Source organism: Mizuhopecten yessoensis, unplaced genomic scaffold (genome assembly GCF_002113885.1).
Source record: "Mizuhopecten yessoensis strain PY_sf001 unplaced genomic scaffold, ASM211388v2 scaffold5825, whole genome shotgun sequence".
Classification (NCBI taxonomy): Eukaryota; Metazoa; Mollusca; class Bivalvia; order Pectinida; family Pectinidae; genus Mizuhopecten; species Mizuhopecten yessoensis.
Window position 1 is genome coordinate 167,185 of NW_018406242.1, and position 24,442 is coordinate 191,626.

Here is a 24,442-nt window from a genome sequence, read left to right on the forward strand (position 1 = left end):
TGTTTCAGGGTTCCAAGGTCAAGGCCAAGGTCACACTTGCTATATATAGAAAATCATCAACTGATTCAATTTAAACACTTAGCAACTTCATTCTTTCATGGATTTTGGTCAAACTTTATGCAAAGGTCAAATATGAGTATACTTCGGACATTGTTATGTTTCAGGGTTCCAAGGTCAAGGCCAAGGTCACACTTGCTATATATAGAAAATCATCAACTGATTCAATTTAAACACTTAGCAACTTTATTCTTTCATGAATTTTGGTCAAACTTTATGCAAAGGTCAAGTATGAGTATACTTTACTCCAACAATGTTAGAGGTTTTACACGGCGAAAAACTTTTGACAGGCGCCGCGTAACCTCTAACTGCCCATAGCTGATTTTCCCGATGCTGTCTATCACATTTTCAAAGTTCGGATTAAGAAAGAGTATATCGTGTTTACATACATTTAAATGGTCAAAAGGGTCCAATAAATATTCCTCTCCATAAATCCATGATTATATGAGAAAACTTTCATGTCAAAGACATAAATAATGAGTTTTTCCTCATTCGAAGCGAAGCAGACAGCATTTGCCATGATTTTTCCGGTTAATACAAAAATGGATTACATGTAATGTTTCACAAGCGGAATACAAACAAACTCCGTATCATTTCGTTCCGTTTGAATTCCCCACTGATATTTTGTATTAATCCAGAAGCCATGTTTTAAATGTAGGTCAGAGATGTGCTACAACGACATGGACATGTATTTTGAGTGTTCTATTCCGTAATATACTATATATTTGTGTCTATGACATATATATGAGATCTATATTATATAAACCGTGAGTAGACATCGTTTTCATGAACTGTTAACCACTTATGTGAGTTTTTTCAAGCCGATTTTGTTCCGCCCGGATTTCGGGCAAAAACTGCATCAAAGAATTAGTGCTTCGGAAATGAGAGGTCGCAGTCGGCAAAATCATATCCGATTGAAAAAAGGCCGACCAGCGGCCTCTCATGTTATGGGAGTAGAGTATACTTCGGACATCATTGTGTTTCAGGGTTCCAAGGTCAAGGCCAAGGTCACACTTGCTATATATAGAAAATCATCAACTGATTCAATTCAAACACATAGCAACTTCATTCTTTCATGGATTTTGGTCAAACGTTATATAGGTCAAATATGGGTATACCTCTGACATCCTTGTGTTTCAGGATGGTAACATACAGAAAAAAAACCATGAATATTAAAATCAACTTATCATCTTTAAGTGTAGTACCTTGTGTGTGTGCATGATTCAGGGTACAAAGATCAAAGTGGTTGTAACTGTTTATAGAACACTGAAACTAATTTCACATGGGAGCGGGGGCATTTATGTCTTACAGACATTTTTTATTTTTTATATATATATTCTTTTAGCATATCAAATCAAACATTACCATGAGTTCTACATTTTACAGTAACTATTTTTGCATATGGTAATCGGGGGAAGTGTGGGGGGATAGCGAGAGTGTGCCATCGGCAATGTGGTTCTAGTTTCCTGATCTATTATCTAAGATGGGACATCCTGTAATGGCCCAATTACTATTAGCACTTTTTACAAAAATAATTTAAATAGATGAGCTATGCTGTTCTCCTTCAGCTCTTGTATCTTTATTTAGTCTGGAGCATCCTTGGTCCAAGGGGAATCAATTTTGTATAAATGATTGGCGTGGCCCCCCTGGGGTCAAAGGGGAAGGGCTGAATAGAAGAAATAGATGTTAACTTTTAAAATCCTTCTCCTAATAAAGGGATTAAGGGATTTCATCTCAATTTGGTCTGGAGCATTCTTGGGCCAAGGGGACTTAGTTTTGTTTAAACGTTGGGTGTGGAAATAGAGGTAATACCTTTATGATAATAATAATAATAATTAAAGGTTCTTATATACCGCTTTATCACAACCTAGTTCGTAGGTCATCTCAAAGCTGTTCACAAATCATTATCCATGGTTATAGGGCCTTTGCAACTAGCCAATATCTTTCTCAACTCCCTTGGGAGCTTACAGCCAGAGCTGCCATTTCTGCGCTAACAGCTAGCATTCAACAATTCTAGAGCTGCTCAACGACGTACTCATTTACAGCTGATTAGACTGGAACAAGCGGACTATCTTGCTCAAAGATATAACACAGTACCATGGTCTGGAGCATCATTGGGCCAAGGAGACTCAATTTTGTATAATGGATGGGTGTGGTCTCCCTGGGGGCAGAGGAGCGAGGCCTAATAAGGTAAAAGGAAAAACTTTTAAAATCCTTCTTTTACCCAAATTTGGCCTGGAGCATCCTTTTGTAATAGTCGTCTTTTATCGTGGATATACGACAACTCCTGGGTTCTTTTCTCAGTTAATTTATTACGTAAGTAAAAACCCTGTAACATGAAATACATCATATTACTACACATATAACATTTATACAATCACATAAGCTAAGACATGTCAAACAACTACCTGGCCGTAGCCAGTTACATAAGTTACAATAATGGAATACGTATTACAACTGTTACATTCAATCTATATATTATATAGAAATACAGCATAATTACAAATATATTAAAATACCCACCTCTTCAATGTGAAGAGGGTTTTCTCGGACAAAGTCCGCCGAGTCCTCAGTCTTACTCGTTCAATGTAAGCTATAAAAGGAAACAATATATATTAAAAACTTGCTTCTTCGAAATCACTTGTCTACTAAATTGACCACGCCCGATTTCTAAATTTACAAAGACTTTCAAAATATTAACTTTACTTTTAACAAAAATATTACGTTAATTAAATATATTATTGAATAGATACTATAATGAATTAAACTTATATTTATACGCGAGTACTTACATTATTTGCTTTTGGCTCTAGTGCCCGCTACCTCTTTTAATTCCTATGCTGGCTAGGTAAAGATATAGGTGTACAAATGTTCGCTGTGCTCGCTCTGGCCGCTCTGTTCAAAGTGACCAGTGCACCAGGTAAATTACCCTACATTCAATACTAGGTATTCTATACATAGACAATACGTACTGGACAAACAGGTTTACAACACATTACATCACATCCGCTCAGTACCTTACTCGCATTTACGCGTGCTATTTCCGCGCACGCGCTAAAAGTTTTGCCGCAATGCGTGACGTACAAAATTACACGGAAGGCTGATTTCCGTTACATACGAACGCGTATAGCTAAATACCACAAATATATTAAAAGTAATAATGACAAATAATGACACTACTACACTTTGGCCAAGGGGACTCAATTTTGTATAAACAGGGTGTTGCTCCTTTTGGGTGCAGAGGGGCAGGGATCAAAAGGAGAATTGGAGGTTTAAATCTTCAAAATCCTTCTTCTTCTGTAACATTGGCAGGATTTTATCCAAATTTGGCCTGGAGTATCCTTTGGCAAAGGGGACTCAATTTTGTATAAACAGAGGGTGTGGCCCCTCTGGATGCAGAGTTACGGGGCCCAATAGTGGACGCTAGCTCCTGTTTCGGTGTTAAATCGCCATATACACTTTCGTTGTGCATAACAGCGGGTCCGTCTCATACTCTCCTGACATCTTTTCTGGTGTTAAATCTGTATACCATGCAAGTTTATAGTCTGACTTTGGCCTTGCTCCACCATACAAATCACTAATCCAAGTTTCTCACCTCGGAAATGCCCGTTTCGGAAACGTATCTGTTTGTTTACATTTGTTTTACGTGCCAGCTTTGTCTGCCAAGCTGGGCCCAATTAACTGTCTTCATTCACCATAGTCAGCTGGTTTATCTGTGAATGTGGCTTGTCTGTTGTGATGTATAAGATCATCAATATTGGAGGCCATAGTTACACAGTACACCTTTGTCACCAATTTTGTAACAGTTTATGTTTTTCTCTCTATCACATTGTTAGCTTATGCCGTGGTGCGGCATCTGCCGTCCGCCCGCCGTCCATCCTGCGTCAACTTTTTACTTTAAACAACTTCTTCTGAATAACCAAGAGGCTCAGGGGGATGAGTTTGGCCAGTAGCATGCTGGGATGAAGGGCTTCCAATTTTGTTCAAATGAATGACCTTTGCCCATTTTCAATGTCACAGGGGTCAAATATGTTAAAAACTTTAAACAACTTCTTCTGAATAACCAAAATGCCCAGGGTGATGATACTTGGTCAGGGACATGCTGCGATGAAGATCTACCAAGTTTTTCCAATTGAGTGACCTTGACTTATATTCAAGGTCACAGGGTCAATTGTCTTAAAAAACATTTATTCAACTTCTTCTGAAAAACTAAAATGCCAAGGGTGAAGATATTTGGCCAGAAGCAAACTGGGATGAAGGGCTATCAAGTTTGTTCAAATGAATTACCTTAACCCATATTCAAGGTCACAGGTGTCAAATATGTGAAAATCTTTCAACAACTTCTTCTGAATAACCAAGAGGCCCAGGGTGATGAGTTTGGCCAGTAGCATGCTGGGATGAAGGGCTACCAAGTTTGTTCATTTTCAAGGTCACAGGGGTCAAATATGTTAAAAACTTGAAACAATTTCTTCTGAATAACAAAAATGCCCACTGGTGATGATATTTGGCCAGAATCATGTTGGGTTGTAGGCCGGGTTACCAACTTTGTTCAAATGAATGACCTTCACTCATATTCAAGGTCACAGGGGTTAACTGTCTCAAAAAAACTTTAAACAATTTCTTCTGAATAACCAAAATGCCCAGGGTGATGATATTTAGCCAGTAGCATGCTGGGGTGAAGTGCTACCAAGTTGTTAAAATCAGTTACCTTGACATTTATTCAAGGTCACAGGGTTCAAATAAGTTCAAAATCTTTAAACGACCTCTTCTTTATAACCAAAAGGCCCAGGATGTTGATATTTGGTCAGTAGCATGCTAGGATGAAGGGCTACCAAGTTTGTTCAATTGAATGACCTTGAACTATATTCAAGGTCACAGGGGTCAATTGTCTCAAAAAAACCTTTATTCAACTTCTCCTGAATAACTAAAATGCCCAGGGTGATGATATTTGGCCAGTAGCATGCTGGGATGAAGGGCTACCAAGTTTTCCTGAATAAAAGCGTGCTTGGATGAAGGGCTATCAATTTTTCATTTGAATTACTTTGACCCACTTTCAAGGTCACATTTAGTCAAATATGTATAAAACATTTAAATGACCTAATCTCAATAAACAAAAGGTCTAGGGTGGTGATATTTTGTAAGTTGCATGCTGAGATGAAGGGCTATAAAGTTTGTTTAACGTAATGACCTTGTTTCGACTTTCAATGTCACAGGGGTTAAATGTTTTAAAATCATTTAACAGGTTCTTTTGAATGACTTAGTCATTAATAGTGATATTTTGCCAGTAGCTTTAAGGTTTCAAGTGTGAGATTGATACCAGGTGAGCGATGCAGGCCCATTGGGCCTCTTGTTCTGGGGTCAGCATCACTTTGGCTTTTATATTCTATATTGTTTAACTAATATACTGTGATTCTAATACATTTATTAGACAGCACAAGCATGAATAAACGGCACATTTCATGGTCATACATGAGTGGAATGCAAATTATTATGTGGGCACTCAGTAATATCAGGTGCCGGCGTAAAGGCTCATGCAGTCAGTTAACATACAATGGACGACGCTCGTTGCTGTGAGGATGACCAACTGCAGGTCCTGGCATTTTTTGGCGTCCTTGCTGCCCTTCCCTGCGCACTCTCCGACGCACACTGGCATACCTGACGACAACTTGTGCATGTCATCCACGCCACAGCCTCCACTGTCACAGTACGACAGTCCCGAGTAACTCGAACAATGTTCCATGCTTGCTCTCACCTGTTGACTACTTTCAGTACAAGGTCCGCTGCTCGAAAGAGCAAGTCCAAGTCCAGTGTCATGCAAAAATTAATGTTAAATCCAAACGAGTTGATTGGGATATTACAGGGGAATATTTAATTACCTTACCCCACAAATCCCCACCCCTTGGGCCAGAAAATTATGCCTTAATGATTTTCAATCACTGGCGTCAACAAGGTTTGGGGAGTCAAGTCCCAACCTCTCTTGAACTACCCAACCCCCAGAGACTTTTTAAACACCCGACCAAAATATACCCCCCCCCCCCCAAGATACTTTTTATAGCCTGACCAAAATGTACCCCCCTATACAAAAATCTTATGTTGCTATATTTTTAATTCAAAAGAGTTAAGAAATTGATCAGGCATAAAAAGTATTCAGAGTACAGACCCTGGACCGTTTTTCTTGTCCATTTAAACGCAAACGCAACACAAACGGAACGCAAACGCAACGGAAACGCAACGCAAACTCAACGCAACGCAAACGCAACGGAAACTCAACGCAAACGCATACAGACCGTTTGGTTAAACACGCTCCTAAAACGCAGTTCATAGCAGACAAATAACGGACTTAGATTTAGATGTACTTGCTCGCGGAAGCGTGTCGGTCTCTGACCCTAACTCTGACCTGTATTTACCTATACAGCGCTCGCTTGTTATTTGCACAGCAGCGAATGCAGATGTACTTATAGGCAACATTTTCCCCGTCAGCACCAACAAAATAATTTGAAATGATGATTTGTCCCCCGATTGTTTTCGTGAATATTGATATTTCATTTTGAAATGGAATTAAACTTCTAATGGCATCCGTTTGGAAATTCAACAGTACATTACATTTAACATCCAATCACTAAATCTACACGACGTAAAAATACATTCTTTTTTATGAATTCATAAGATTAAAAGTATATTTGATGTTGGTGGTTTCTCAGTTATCTTTTATTTTAATTTCTATATTTTCCCCAAATATTATTTCAAGGTGAAGTTACGGGAATAGTCTTGAACAATGGTTCTTCGACATCAGCAATACATATGGATACGTCTAGTGGGTAGTTCATTTTTTTAGTCTCAACTTCTGAATTTGTTGCTAAAAAAATATTTAATCAATTTGACGAAAAATAATAAACAACCCAAAATAAATAACGTACGTGTAATTGTTTGTTTTTATTTAAACTAGGCGATCGCAAATGTTCAAAAGGAGATGAAATATGAAATATTGGATATGAATATCATCATATGTATAAAACAAGTGTATGTGATGTGTTTGCATACAGTATTATTCCTGTATTATCTTATAAATCCAACTGAAATGCTGCATGCGAATTCCGTGTAATTATTGTTTTTTTCTCCTCTTAAAATCGTCCTTCTCTACTTATATCTCAAACAGGTATAATTCTTATGATATTCTCTTTAGTGGTATTATTTGATAATTATAATCAGTATTTATATGAATTATATTGAAGCCGGAGCGTTAGTTATATGTATCTTATCTGTACATCTTACAACACAACATACATGTATACATTCTATGCACCCTGTTACGCTTAATCATACTCATTACTGTACCCACGGACTCAAATAATCTAATTTCGTGCTGTACCCTCAAGTTACACATTTTCATTTGTCTGAGTGATGAAAACATAAACTGAAATCTGAATTACTTGTGTAATTCCCTCCTTAAAACAGCCTTGAACAGTTTTTTTATTGCTTTCTCTTGACAGTCATTTTGAAAAGTATATTGCGCAAACAGCACTGAATTAACTATCCTAAACAATAGCGAATTAATCCCAACTATCATCTGGTCTTTGCTTTTACCTGGCCTTACATTTATTAGCCCACCATCATCTGATGGTCGGCTATTCAAATCACCCTGCGTCCGTGGTCCGTGGTCCGTCCGTCTTCCGTCGTCCGTCCCTTAACAATTCTTGTTATCAGTATTTCTCAAGAAGTACCAGAGGGATCTTTCTCAAATTTTATATGTAGGTCCCCCTTGGTCCTAAGCTGTGCAGGGCATTTTTTGAGACTGATCGGATAAACAACATAGCCGACAGGCAGCCATCTTGGATTTTGATATTGAAAGTTGGTTATCACTATTTCTTTGGAAGTACCAGAGGGATCTTTCTCAAATTTTATATGTAGGTTCCCCTTGGTCCTGAGCTATGCAGGGCAACTTTTGAGACTGATCAGATAAACAACATGGTCGACAGGCAGCCATCTTGGATTTTGATAGTGAAAGTTTGTTATCGCTATTTCTTTGGAAGTACCAGAGGGATCTTTCTCAAATTTCATATGTAGGTTCCCCTTGATCCTTAGTTGTACAGGGCAGCTTTTGAGACTGATCAGATAAACAACATGGCCAACAGGCAGCCATCTTGGATTTTGATATTGAAAGTTTGTTATCGCTATTTCTCAAGAAGTACTTGAAGGATCTTTCTCAAATTTTATATGTAGGTTTACCTTGGTCCTAAGCTGTGCAGGGCAGCTTTTGAGACTGATCGGATAAACAACATGGCCGACAGGCAGCCATCTTGGATTTTGTTAGTGAAAGTTTGTTATCGTTATTTCTCAAGAAGTACCATAGGGATCTTTCTCAAATTTCTTATGAAGGTTCCCATTGGTCCTAGGCTGTGCAGGGCAACTTTTGAGACTGATCAGATAAACAACATGGCCGACAGGCAGCCATCTTGGATTTTGTTAGTGAAAGTTTGTTATCGTTATTTCTCAAGAAGTACCAGAGGGATCTTTCTCAAATTTTATATGTAGGTTCGAATTTCCCTTGGTCCTAAGCTGTGCAGGGTAACTTTTGAGACTGATCGGATAAACAACATGGCCGACAGGCAGCCATCTTGAATTTTTATAGTGAAAGTTTGTTATCGCTTTTTCTCAAGAAGTACCATTGGGATCTTTCTCAAATTTCATATGAAGGTTCCCATTGGTCCTAGGCAGTGCAAGGCAACTTTTGAGACTGATCAGATAAACAACATGGCCGACAGGCAGCCATCTTTGATTTTGTTAGTGAAAGTTTGTTATCGCTATTTCTCATGAAGTACCATAGGGATCTTTCTCAAATTTTATATGTAGGTTACCCTTGGTCCTAAGCTGTGCAGGGCAACTTTTGAGACTGATCGGATAAACAACATGGCCGACAGGCAGCCATCTTGGATTTTGATATTGAAAGTTTGTTATCGCTATTTCTCAAGAAGTACCATAGGGATCTTTCTCAAATTTTATATGTAGGTTCCCCTTGGTCCTAAGCTGTGCAGGGCAACTTTTGAGACTGATCGGATAAACAACATGGCCGACAGGCAGCCATCTTTGATTTTGTTAGTGAAAGTTTGTTATCGCTATTTCTTTGGAAGTACCAGAGGAATCTTTCTCAAATTTTATATGTAGGTTCCCCTTGATCTCTCGTTGTGCATGTTATATTTTGAGACTGATCATTAAAACAAAATGGATTAAAAGAAGAACTAAACAGATCTTTCTCATATTGCAATGATCGATTCTATTTCTTTCACATTAAGTACTGTACTAGTAAATATGTGAAATGACAAACTCACTTTGAAAGTTGGCTTTCATACACATCAGTATTAAGTTTAGATCAAAAGTTACCTCAAGGTGCAATTACTGTTAACATGACTCGATCAAACGGATTATAGGAAAGAAGAGAAAAAATCGAACTGAGGAAGAACTAATGAAGATGGTACAAAGGTGGGCGCCAAGATCCCTCTGGGATCTCTTGTATTCTACTCAAAAATCATAAATTTATGTTTCTATTTGTAACTATTTTACGATAATTTCAGCAAAATCACAATGTAAATCCTAACGTGTGAAGTCATCTTATATCAAATCCTTTTTGCTAATTTACCTGGACATGTAAACCAGAACATACCGGTGTGTTAGTTACGATGACCATGATCGCTATCAGGGGTGGCCTTAGCTCAGTTCAGGTGCACTACCTCTCACCGGTACCTCGCGTTTAGCCCCCTGGGCATCCCCATTTCAGTAAAGCCAGAGCACATGCATGTACGTACTGCTTGGTCGTCTACTGAAAGGTTGCAAGGCCGTACGTATAATACGGGACATAAAACCATCAAAATCAATCTGTACTGGCTCTTATTAAGATTCAGCTGCAGTTTTTTGTCAGCACGTCAGACCAGAAACGTAAACGTCTATGATCAGACACTTTGTTTAAAAAAGTTTTGTTTTAAAAAATAAACATCGGGCGGTTCAAACGTAAAAAACCAGTAAAACTCAGTACATACACCATAGTATAGTAACTCGGTAGTGAAGCGGACATAAAAACTATCAATCAATCAATCAATCAATCAATCAATCAGTTATAGTATAGTATATATGTCTCTGGTTAAAGGATTTTAAAAGGGGATGGCCGTGGCTTTTTTTGGAACTGATCTCTTCTGTGTTGTGGTCCTTACGCCAAAGGTACAAAAAAAAAATATGTGGCTCTAGATGTAAATTGAAGAATTTCGTCGGTATCACCCGGGACAGATTTTGAGTACAATTTATTTTTTAGGTTTCTTCAATGTTAATCGTTTTTAGCTCACCTGCCCGAAGGGCAAGTTAGCTTATGCCATATGGCGCAGCGTCCGTCGCCCGTCGTCCGTCCGTCCGTCCGTCAACTTTTCCTTTAAAACGCTACTTGTCCTGAATGGCCCAGTAGATTTGGACTAAATTTGGTCTGGAGCATCCTTAGGCCAAGGGGACTCAATTTTGTATAAACTGTGGGTCTGGCCATCCAGGGGCCTGAGAAGTGGGGCCCAATAGGAGAAACATAGCAAATTATTCTTTAAAATCCTTCTTCTTCTGTAGGAATGAAAGGATTTGTTCCATATTTCGTCTGCAGCATTCTTGGGGAAAGGGGAACCAATTTGGTATAAACCGTGGGTCTGGCCCCCCTTGGGGGCTGAGGGGCGGGGCCCAATAGGGGAAATATAGCGATTTCTTTAAAATCCTTCTTCTTCTGTAGGAATGAAAGGATTTGGTCCTTATTTCGTCTGAAGCATCCTTGGGTGAAGGGGAACCAATTTGTATAAACCTTGGGTCTGGCCCCCCAGGGGCCTGAGGGGCGGGGCCAAATAGGGGAAACAAAGCAAATTGTTCTTTAAAATCCTTCTTCTTCTGTAGGAATGAAAGGATTTGTTCCATATTTGATCTGAAGCATCCTTGGGAGAAGGGGAACCAATTTTGTATAAACGGTGGGTGTGACCCCCCTCCCCCCCCNGGGAAATATAGGTAAAACCTTTATAATCCTTCTTCTACCATAGGGATTAAGGGATATTATCCTAATTTAGTCTGGAGCATCCTTAGGCAAAAGGGACTCAATTTTGTATAAACGCTGTGTCTGACCCCTCTGGAGGCAGAGAGGTGGGGCCCAATAGGGGAAACATAGGTAAAACCTTTAAAATCCTTCTTTTACCATAGAGATTAAGGGATTTTATCCCAATTTAGTCTGGAGCATCAATGGGCCAAGGGGACTCAATTTTGTATAAGCATGCAGTAGGTGTGGTCTCCCAGGGGGCAGAAGGGCGGGGCCCAATAGGAGAAATAGAGGTAAAACCTTTAAAATCCTTCTTCGACCATCAGGATTATGGGATTTTATCCTTATTTAATCTGGAGCATCCTTGGGTCAAAGGGACTCAATTTTGTATAATTGGTGGGAATGACCCCCCTAAGTTGCATATAGGGGTGGGGCTCTGTTTGAAGTTTGTTCTCGCTATATCTCAAGTACTGGATGGATCTTTCTGAAATTTCATATGTACTTACAGCACCTACTTCATACCAATTATTTTAAACATATTCAGGTGAGCGATACAGGCCCTCTGGGCCTCTTGTTTAATATATGAAGTATAACATATTGATGCTTATAATTATTTCACTATGATTAACAATACAGTAAAACCTCACTCCGGACATTAAGTCTAGTTGACATTTCCTGTTGTCTGCAATATTAGTGAGGAAATATAGACAACCCAAAACTTTTGAACCCCACCGTTGTTTCCGTCTCTGCCTCTAGACTAAATGAAATTTGTCATCCACGTCAATTTGAATGGACAAAGTCTAACGAACGAGACCTACATTCCGATTTTTTCAAGATTTAATTAAAACTGTGTTTACCTTGTCCTCCATGTTAGATAAAAAGCCGGCCGGACGGCTCCGTTAGTTGTAGCGATTGTTTAAGATCCCCGATGTACACGAGAGTACTATGTACGTGTGTGAAAAAGGGTTGGAGGAATAAAACACTGCTGGGGTGGGTCAACCCGAATACAGTTTATAAAAGGCATTTGAAAAAATACAATCAAATCATCTCTATATTTGTAACTAAATCTGTGTCGCTTTACGTAAAACAGCAACGGCTAAATCATGAGACATTTGCAGTTTTGATACAAATAAACTTCTATATTTCGATTTCTATTCGCAGACAATATTAATATTACCCATTATGTAATTTTCTTGTGAGATACAGTAATACGTATTTTATTGTGTATTATATGGTAAACTAGTAATCGTGTAAAATAATCAGGAACCGCTTGAATACTATAAAAAAAATAGCACCTCCATACCTGAGGCACGTGTCAACGTCGTAGCTGTTGGTTTGTGTACTGGACACGTCGCTTAATACCGATAGAAACCAGTATGTACCCTTTATGGAATACAATATAGCAGATATAAACTATTTCAAAATAAGTACAAGATATATAGGAAGCTTACATGCAATGACTTGTTTCTAAGCCTTTCCGGGACTTACCACATAACTGCTAATCAGGGACGGGATCACCATTCCGGATTTTGTGGATACATTTTGACTGAATCACGTCAAGTTGGGTCAAGTTAAACAACCAAAAAAGTCTCTGCTTACATTCCTCAGGTTCATATTTTTCTCTAGTTATCGATGTCGAATTCAAACTATACTTCGATATTATCTATCTCTTTTCTTTAACTCAGCGGATTGAAACATTGTTATTATATATAATACTTCTAGAAATGTATAAGCTGTAGTATATCAATTCATAAAGAAAGCTCAATTGCTGTATTAATATACCATTACTTCCTTTACCACCTATACCATCCTATATCATCTATACTTCCTATATCACCTATACCCTATTACAGTAACTATACGTCCTATACCACCTATACCCTTCTTCATCAATTATACTTCCTAAACCACCTATACCTTCCTTTATCACCTATACGTCATATACCACCTATACCCTCCTTCATCACCTTTACTTCCTATATCACATATACCCTCCTGCATCACCTAAACACGTCATGTACCACCTATACCCTCCAACATCACCTATAGTCCTATACCACCTATACCCTCCTACATCACCTATATGTCCTTTATCCCATTTTCCCTCCTACTTCACCTTTACTTCCTATACCCCCTTTGCCCTCCTACATCATATTTACTTCCTATTCCATCTATACCCTTCTACATCACCTATACGTCCTTTACCACCTATACTCTTCTACATCCTCTATACCTCCTAAACAATCTATACCTTCCTAAACCATCTACACCCTCCTACATCAACTATACTTCCTATATCAACTTTACTTCATATTACCACCTATACCTATCACATGACCTTTACTTCCTATACAACCTATATCCTCCTACATCACCTTTACCTACTATACCACCTATACCCTACTACACCACCTATACCCTCTTACACCACCTATACCATTCTACGTCACCTTTACTTTCTATATCTTCATGCGTCACCTTAACTTCATATACCACCTATACCCTACTACATCACCTAAACTTCCTAACCCTCCTATACCTTCCAACGTCATCTATACTTCCTATACCACCTATACGCTCCTACATCAGCTTTATTAGGTCACCTGAGACAAAGTCTCAAGTGACCTATTGCGATCGCCTTTTGTCCGTCGTCGTCCGTCGTGCGTCCGTAAACAATTTACATTATCGACTTCTTCTCCAAAACCCCTGAACCAATTTCAATGAAATTTTGCAGGGACCTTCCATGGACAAAGGTTAACAAAGTAGTTGCCTGTTTAGTCCTAAGCCCCCAGGGGCCTGAGGGGCTGGGCCAAAAAGGGTCAACTTGACTAAAATTTCAAAAATCTTCTTCTCAAGACCCAGATATGGTAGAATACCTACTATACCACCTATACTTCCTATACAACCTATATCCTCCTACATCACCTATACTTCCTATACCAATCATTACCCTCCTATGCCACCTATACTTCATACACCACCTATACCCTCTACATCACATTGACTTCATATATACCACCTATTCTCTCCTACACCACCTATGCTTCCTATACCATCTCCAAAAAGGGTCAAATTGACTAAAATTTCAAAAATCTCCTTCTCAAGACCCAGATATGGTAGACTATACCCTCCTTCATCATATTTACTTCATATACCACCTATACACTCCTACATCATATTTCTATACCCTCCTACACCACCTATACTTCCTTTACCACCTATACACCCTCTCAGTATTAGGTAGCAGTTTGATAGTATGCACCTATGAGCCCTGACTGACCCCCAGGGGCTGATGGGTGGGGCCAAAAAGGGGTGAATTGACTGAAATTTCAAAAATCTTATTCTCAAGACCCAGATATGGTAGACTATACCCTCCTTCATCACCTTTACTTCCTATACAACCTATATCCTCCTACATCACCTATACTTCCTATACAACCTATATCCTCCTACATCACCTTTACCTACTATACCACCTATACTTCCTATACAACCTATATCCTCCTACATCACCTTTACCTACTATACCACCTATACCCTTCTTCATCAATTATACTTCCTAAACCCCCTTTACCTCCCTTTATCACCTATACGTCATATACCACATATACCCTCCTACATCATCTGTACTGTTCCTATACAACCTATATCCTCCTACATCACCTATACTTCCTATACAATCTATACTTCCTATATCACATATACCCTCCTTCATCATATTTACTTCAAATACCACCTATACCCTCTACATCACATTGACTTCATATATACCACCTATACGCTCCTACATAAGCTTTATTAGGTCACCTGAGCTTTTTATATAGGGAAATCACATTTTGAACCATAATTTGTTTAATTTCCATTGGAAATAATTCAATTTGGGTTAGCATTATCAGTATTAGGTAGCAGTTTGATAGTATGCACCTATGAGCCCTGACTGACCCCCAGGGGCTGATGGGTGGGGCCAAAAAGGGGTGAATTGACTGAAATTTCAAAAATCATCTCCTCAAGACCCAGATATGGTAGAATACCTACTATACCACCTATACCTTCCTTTATCACCTATACGTCATATACCACCTATTCTCTCCTACACCACCTATACTTCCTATACCAATCATTACCCTCCTATGCCACCTATACTTCATACACCACCTATACCCTCTACATCACATTGACTTCATATATACCACCTATTCCCTCCTACATCATATTTCTATACCCTCCTACAACATATTTACTTCATATACCCCCTATTCCCTCCTACACCTCCTATACTTCCTATACCAATCAACACCCTCCTATGTCACCTATCCTTCATATACCACCTATACTCTCCTACACCACCTATGCTTCCTATACCATCTATACTTCCTATACAATCTATACTTCCTATACCATCTATACCCTCCTACACCACCTATACTTCCTATACCATCTATACTTCCTATACCAATCAATACCCTCCTATGTCACCTATACTTCATATACCACCTATACCCTCCTACATCATATTTACTTCATATACCACCTATACCCCCTACATCAGATTGACTTCATATACCACCTATACCCTCCTACACCACATATACTTCCTATACCATCTATACTTCCTATACCCCCTATACCCTCCTACATAATATATTTACTTCATATACCACCTATTCCCCCTACATCAGATTGACTTCATATCCCACCTATACCCTCCTACACCACCTATACTTCCTATACCATCTATCCTTCCTATACCACCTATACCCTCCTATGTCATCTATACTTCCTATACCACATATACCCTCCTACATCAGCTTTATTAACTGTATCCTCCTACATCACCTATACTTCCTATACCACCTATACCCTCCTACATAATATATTTACTTCATATACCACCTATACCATCCTACACCACCTATACTTCCTTTACCACCTATACACCCTCATACATCACCTACAAATGTCAACTGTCTTTACCATTTATAACCCCCTGCATTTATTTAGTTATTTTATTAGGTCACCTGAGCTTTAGCTCAAGTGACCTATTGCTATCCGTCTTCGTCCGTCATCGTCCGTCGTGCGTCGTGTGCGTCCGTTAACATTTTACATTTTCAACTTAAGCTGAAATACTGGCAAAGGGATTTCATTAATATTTCACGGTTCATGGGAAGGTTACTGACATCTCCCTGACCAAGTGTTGTTATTTTTCGCGTCGATCAGAAATCCAATATGGCCAACACGGCCGCCATTTTGAAAAACTCTTTCAAACTTAAAGTCAAGTTCTGCTGGGCCGATTGAACTGAAACTTGGTAGGAATGATTGACTCATGGTCCTGACAAAGTGTTGTTATTTTTCGGGTCTATCAGAAATCCAATATGGCTGCCACGGCTGCCATTTTGAAAAAATATTTCAAACTAAAAGTCACATTCTGCTAGGTGGATTGAACTGAAACTTTGTAGGAATGATCGACTCATGGTCCTGACAAAATTTTGTTAATTTTCGGGTCGATCAGAAATCCAATATGGCTGCCACGGCTGCCATTTTGAAAAACTATTTCAAACTAAAAGTCACATTCTGCTAGGTGGATTGAACTGAAACTTTGTAGGAATGATCGACTCATGGTCCTGACAAAGTTTTGTTATTTTTCAGGTCGATCAGAAACACAATTTGGCTGCCATGGCCACTATTTTGAAAATACCTATTTCAAAGTTCTAATAGGCCGATCTAACTGAAAATCGGTCTTGGAATGATCAGCTCATGGTCCTGACATACTTAAGTTAACATTATACTTAACAATTTTTTACTCAAATTGGTACATATTTCAACAACAAAAATAAATACTGTAGGACTCAGGTGACCGTTAAGGCCCATGGGCCTCTTGTTTAAGTAATTATGTTCATTTATTTATTTCATTTTATTGATTTATTAATTAATTTGTTTTCTTTATTCAATTCAATTATTTTTATTTCAGTTTATTGATTTATTAAATAATTTGTTTTATTTATTCAATTTAATTATTTATTGATATTTCTTTTCATTTGTGGCGGTTTTTGCCATTCGTGGTTTAACCATAATCACGTTCTTTATTAATCTTTTCAATATTTTAAATACTTAGTTGAATTATTATAACTCATCACTATTTTATTAAATGTTAAAAATTAATAATAATGTGTCCTCTTAATTCAGCTTAAAGAAATACCGAATACACAACTACTGTAGTAAAACTGCCAGGTCTCAATGATTTTCAATGATGTAATCAAAATCTATATATTGTCAATGTTGGCAGGGGCCTTGTACCTCTCGAACCTTGCAGGAAGCACCCCCGATACATATTGCAAGTCGAGCGCAGGACTTACATACTTCGACCTGGACGTAAACAAAACCCACAATATAGACAATAGAACTAACGAAAAAGCATACACACATAGAGATAAATCTACAAATATTTTATAAAATGAAACTCGCCGTTAAGACGCACTAATTAAAAGCCTCTGTTCAATCCAGACTACCCTGGTGTTGTTACGAAACTATCAGCCCATGTGTGCAGTGATGGAAGTATTTGTAGATTTAGTTGAATTCGATTCATATATTCATATGAACAGAATGATATAAGTATGAAAATTAAATATCTAGAATATACAAATAACTAATTACTCAATTATTTTCTACTTATAATTTTACTGGCCAATTAAGGTACGTGTATAGACATGCATCCATCAATCAGCACACGACGCAGCCCAAATATTCGAATATAGATATGTCATTGCTAAACTTCCAACCGATTATTTCATGTATTTATCTATTTTATTTGTATATTTATTTTATTTTTAATTTGCAAACTTTATTATACATATAACTATTTTTTTATATAAAAACATTTCAGAACTCGCATATTCTTAAAATAACCTGTACATAGCCATCGATCGTTTTCTTAAACAACCAGAAAAACGCATATTCAACGCACATTCAACGCTTAATTTCAAACGCACGTACATCAAACGGTCAACGCAAACGCAGTGGAAACGCAACGCAACGCAAACGCAACAGAAACGCAACGCACTATTGGTAAAGAAAAACGGTCCAGCGTCTGTATCCGTATACTTTTTGGTAAGGAGGTACTTTTTTAGCTCGCCTATTCAAAGAATAGGGGGTCTAATGTAGTCACCTCGGCGTCCCACATTGGGAGGTTAAATGTTTTAGGCAAGTTTTTTCCAGAGAGTGTTGGATCATCACAGTCAATACACAGTTGTTTTATGAGTTTAAATCATTTAAATCGAGTGTAAGCAGTGTGCTGGACCATATTTTTAGCTTATGGCATGGTGCGGCGTCCGTCGTCCGTCCGTCCGTCCTCCGGTTTCCAAGTTTGTTCAAATGAATGACCTTGACCCACTTTCAAGGTCACAGGGGTCAAATGTCTTAAAATCCTCAAACAACTTCTCCTCAATAACCTAAAGGCCCAGGGTAATGAAATTGGGTCTGTAGCATGCTGGGATGAAACGCTACCAAGTTTGTACAAATGAATGACCTTGACCCACTTTCAAGGTCACAGGGGTCAAATGTCGTAAACTCTTCAAATGCCTTCTCAATAACCAAAAGGCCTAGGGAACTGATATTGGGCCTGTAGCATGCTGGGATGAAGGGATACCAAGTTTGTTCAAATGAATGACTTTGACCCACTTTAAAGGTCACAGGAGTCAAATGTCGTAAAATCTTCAAAAGACTTCTTCTCAATAACCAAAAGCCCCAGGGTACTGATATTGGGCCTGTAGCATGCTGGGATGAAACGCTACCAAGTTTGTACAAATGAATGACCTTGACCCACTTTCAACCTAATGTCTTTGTTCGACATTCAAGGTCACAGGCGTCATATGTTTAAATCTTTTTATTTATATCGAGTGTAAGCAATGTACTGGACCATATTTTATGGCCCAAAAACAGCTTAATTGCACTTAGTTAAATTTGAGGTTAAAGTTTTTGGCAAGTATTTTGTGAAGTGTTGGACAACCACCATCAATTGGCTGTTGTCTATTGTAAGGCTGAAGTATTAATATGGAGTGTTACCAATGTTCTGGACAATATTTTCATATTTTAGGGGCCAAAAACAGCTTCATTGGACTTGATTAATGTTTTTGGGTAAGCTTGAGGTTATATTTTTTGGGCAAGTTTTTTTGGGTAGTGTTGGACCACCACCATCAATCGGCTGTTGTCTGTTATAAGGTTGAAGTATTTGTATTGAGTGTTAAGCAATATGTTGAACCATATTTTCATATATTCATCTGTTCTTTTTTGACGTACAACATGTTAAGGTAGCAGAGTACAGTAGAAATAGCTTGACCCTAAAAATAAAGGGCATGTCTCGGATAAACATGGGTAGCGGATTCATTCTGCACAACACACCTACATATATATATATATATATTTATAAACTACATTTTGAATACGTTTTTTTTTAGAAGAATGAATTATTTTTCAAAAAGTGATTTCCCCAGATTTGGGACTTGTGAAAACCATGGTTACCACATCAAAATGCAAAAAAACATGATTTTTAACCCAAAATTTGACCCATGCATGTAGTATTTTTTGTCTTAAAACCTGTCTTCAATTTAATATAACTTACTCGGTCACGTTTTAGCATAGGTCGTCAAACTAGATTTTTCACAATATTTACACATGTGCTGAGTACAAAAATAGACTACCTGAAAAGCTAGCTTTTGTTGTGTAGACACAGATTCGTGAATGTAGTCTCAAGCCAAATTCGTTATTTTTTTTTTTTTTAAATGTGAACCCCACATAGTCCAATTCATCATGTTTATGCAAATTTTAGAGCTGATTTTTAGCTCACTTGGCCCATCCCTTTGGGCCAAGTGCGCAGCGTCCGGCGTCCGTCAACTTTTTCCTTTAAACAGCAATTAGTCCTGAACGGCCGGAGGATTTTGACCAAATTTGGGCTGGAGCATCATTGGCCAAATGGTTCTCAGTTTTGTATAAACGGAGGGTATGGTTCCCCTGGGGGCAGAGGGACGGGGCCAAATAGGGGGAAAATAGGTAAATCTTTAAAAATCTTCTTCTTCTCAACCAATAGAAGGATTTTGACCAAAATTTGTCCTAGGGCATCTTTGGACAAAGGAGACTCAAGTTTGTATAAATGGAGGGTGTGGTCCCTCTGGGGGGTGGAGGGAAGGGGCCCAATAGGGGAAATAGAGCAATTTTGTTCTCCTACCATACAATAGAAAGGATTTAAACCAAATGCAGTCTGAAGCATGATTAGGGACAAAAGAATCAATTTTGTATAAACTGAGGTGTGTGGGCCCCCTTCTAGGGGCAGATGGGTGGGGCCCATTAGGGGAAATAGAGGAAAACATCAAAGATCCTTCTCCTTTTGTACCGATGAAGGAATTTAAACCGAATTTGGTCTGGAGCATCATGGGCCAAAGGGTTCTCATTTTTTTTTATAAACGATGGGTATGGTCCCCCTGGGGGCAGAGGGGCGGGGCCAAATAGTGGGAAAATAGGTAAATCTTTAAAAATCTTCTTCTTCTCAACCAATAGAAGGATTTTGACCAAAGGGCCGGTTTCCAAAACGGCCCCTTCTCTGATTCAAATTTCCTGTTGGCGGTGCATTGCCCATGCCGTTGTGGTCACAAATCTATAAAGTATAAAGATTTAGGTCACTTAATTGGTTTGTTTTTTATGGCTCCTCAAAGTTGTACCTTTCAGAAGCTGTCTAAGTGTTGATAAAATGTGCATGTTATGTAAAATATTAATGAAAATCTAATCAAATGATGGTCACCGTAAAGAATACATTCATGGCATGATTGTGACAAAAAATCATGTTTCCATCGCGCCATTTGGCTGTTTTATGGAAGAAACAATCTCAAAAATGCCATTTTCGATGATAACATTTTAGACACAAAAACTGTGTTTTTTAGAGAATACACCCTTTTATGGGCGTTGGATGCAAACCAATTTTTATCCTATTAAACAGTACGTAATATGCTATTGATGAGAGGAAAAATCATCAAAATGTAAGTGGTGGAACATTTTCAAATGTTGGGTTGAATTAGCCTATGGTTGAATTGCCGATTTTCGACTTTCTTTAGATAATTAACAAAAAAACGAGAGTATTTGCTCGGTATGTTGAGAATATGTACACAGATATGAAAAAAAGTGAGAGAAACACTTTTTCATAAAAAAAATCCAAGATGGCTACTTCACAAGTCCCCGTGGTTGAAGACATTGGCTGACAAATAGACAGAACAACAAACAAAACGTGTTCCTTATGATTTTGGTTGGTTTTCGCATTTACGGGAGTGTTCATAGCTACGGGCGATTGTATAATACCTATATTTATAAGTTTGGTTAGTCACATGGTAACGGGGATCTTTCATATCGAGCCCCAAACATACTTTCGACATATGCACTCCGTTGCCGCATGGAAAACTATTTCAAGTTTTGTCGGAATTTCTTTACCTGTGGTTGTAATGGTCGAGGGTTTTCCAGCGTCCTGTAATACCCAAGGTAGTACAAGATACTGGAGATGTGCGCACACATTCCCATCGTTCTCTCTCCAACTGGGCACTGGCAGTAGTAGTCCTTTATTGGGGCCTCAACATCGGGTGAAACGGTGAACCGTATCCAAACGTTATATTTCGTTTGGCTTTTGTGTCGAGAATGTATTTGACATCGGAGAAGGTCTGGGGAGTGCTGGTAAAGCCACACCTCATAGTCTCCGTCATCACTTAAATGTTCGGCGATGTAACCAGGAGCCAGAGATATCTGATACGTTCCACACGTAATGGTTCTCAAGTAATCAAGATCGAGACGGGGAAACAGTACGGAAGATGCATCCATCTTGACAAACTCGGACCTTGCCCGTCTAGATAGATCCGGATCTGTCTTGACTCTCTGAGCTAAACCATTCGGTGTTGTCAAACGGTCCTTCATACGTTCAGCCATTAGCCTATCTTTGGCATCTCTCTCTGGAGATCTCTGGTAGATCGGTCCTCTAATACCATTCAGACAGGCTGTGACGGTTCGAAGCAAAGCCTCGATGACATTGATAAAGCTGTTAGACACCAATTGCGTTCGGAAGAACGTCCAGTGTTTCAGACGACCATGATAGGATTCCACAATCCACCTCGATTTGGTGATAGTTCTGTCAAGATTTGCTTGGACGTCAGAATGTTGACTTTGACCGGGTTTCAGGTATGACGGCATGCTAGCATTGAGGCCAGAGGCTTCGAGAACTGGTAGGACATCTCTAAAACCTCGGTCAACGACAACGTTGTCGTCTGGTTGTAGCCAAGTAACTAGCTTGTCCATGACTTTTTTTGTAATTGTAGCATCATTTTCGCTGCCAGTGAATGGTCCTACTGTGTCCAGAATGTAGCCATCTGGTAAGGCGATGCTCATGAATTTGAGATAGTTTCTCTTCTTCTGGCCACAGTAGGACATTCTCTGGAGCTTGTGGTCGGAGCTTTTCTGGATATAAATATAGGTGCCATCTAATATGGCAGTGGCTTTATCTCCAAAAAATGCTTCTGAAAAGACAGTATTGTGCCCGAGCAACTGTTCTCTTGTCAAGTGATCCGGACCTAGAAATTGTGGGACTATCGATGTGTCTAATGCCTGTACTATGGAGTGGAAAGTTTTGGACACACTTGACTTGGAAATTCCAAAAAGAGAAGAACACTGACTCCAGGAAATGTCGGTTTTCAGTTTTACCCAGAACAGTAATAGAGCATCGTGTGTAGTCTTGGTATATATACCAGATGAAAGATATGGGGAACAGTGCGAGTGGATTTCGAGGAACTGATCTTTGGACCAACCTGTCCAGGCCATGCATGCCGAGTCATCAAGAGAAGAAAAGCTTATTGTAAACGCAGACTGGTTCTGTGAAAGGACGTGCGACACCTCTAGGAGGTCATTAATGATTTCGGACGATTTTGATGGTAACTGAGATTCCAAGGAACCTCTACCATCAAGGACAACCTCTGTAGACGGATCTAAGTCGTTACCAATAAGGTGAATGGAGCAGACGCGGGATGAGGTGGGACACCACAGTTTGTGTGAATAGATCAGGTGATGTCTTGCACGTTTTGGTAAGACTGATGATTTTGTTCCATTTCTTGCAAAGGTAACAAGACAGAGACAGCATTTTTTGTGTGAAGATGATCCATTCAAAAGATCATGAAGGGTCAGCAACGGCAGGATATGGGACGGGGAGTCGTCTTCTTCCTCTATTTCCTGGTTCTGCTCGGGTTCAGGTTCAGGCTGATTTTTGTTCCGAAGATACTTCATGTAGCACTTCTGGCAAATAAGTGCTTGTTCCTTTGCTGACATCAATCCTTGTTGCACCAGCGTATCTAGGAGCCATTTATATTGTGGACTATTTACATTGCGTGCACTTCTGTTCTTATTGCCACTACGTTTCTTGAAGTATACTTGACACCCTTCTCCAACACATTTACCCTCCATCTTGAAACAATAACGATTGGTTTATGAAGCGTCGATAAAGTAACAAAATAGCAAGCCACCGATGATTGCTGTAAACAGCTAATACTTAGTAGTTTGGTACAATTATGCGAAAATGTGTGATAAATAACGAACAACTAATTACACAAAATAACAAGACAATATAATAAATCACATTCAATACCTCCAAGAAGCGCAGAATTGATTGATTACTTAGAACAAAATAAAGTATTTCATATGGATAATCTATCTATTCGATGTGGCGTGGTCGGCAGGCACAAAGAAAGTGAGACAAGTCAGGGTCCCAACCCTGACAGAGCCACAACGCTTTGGAGATGGGACAATAAAACAAGGAAAGTGAGACAAGAATAGCTAGCGTCGAGTCAATGATTCCGTAAACGTATAGACAAAGACAAGAAGATACGGATAAATGTACAAGGCCACACGATCAGAAAATTCAGAAGAGGACAACTTGAGATAGAACAGTATTCATGTATCAGGGTGTCCTCAGTGTAAATCTTTATATCGATACTGTTTATTTAGTCGTTACACATCATAAAACTGTCATGAAAATATCCGCTCTGATATTCAATATAAAAGTTTGTATATAATAAGCTATATAATAGGGTTTCAGACAAGGTTGTTACTCATTTCCCCTTTTCTTTCAATTTACAACCACATTCAGGCGGCGATATGAGAACGTTCCACCACATGGAATTAGCTGATTTTTGGTACACATATGAAACAAGTAAAGCTCTATCCGATTTTCTGATGGAAATTTGCATCCAAAACTATATAACGGGAGAAAATTGCAATTTTATGGCATTTTTCTTCATAATTGTGTCTCTGCAAGTGCATTTTCATCCGAGA

At 38.8% G+C, this 24,442-nt stretch overlaps 1 protein-coding gene and 1 long non-coding RNA gene across 4 annotated transcripts in view; one reads left to right on the forward strand and one right to left on the reverse strand.

Moving 5' to 3' along the window:
• Positions 1-24,442, forward strand: part of LOC110451149 (leucine-rich repeat-containing protein 40-like) — a 156,969-nt gene that overhangs the window by 80,719 nt on the left and 51,808 nt on the right. The gene's annotated exons all lie outside the window — the stretch shown is intronic.
• Positions 2,303-3,238, reverse strand: LOC110451151. The gene is made up of 3 exons (XR_002463039.1): positions 2,850-3,238; positions 2,581-2,650; positions 2,303-2,386 (listed from the first exon to the last, which is right to left on the reverse strand). It is a non-coding gene; the product is annotated as an uncharacterized LOC110451151 (long non-coding RNA).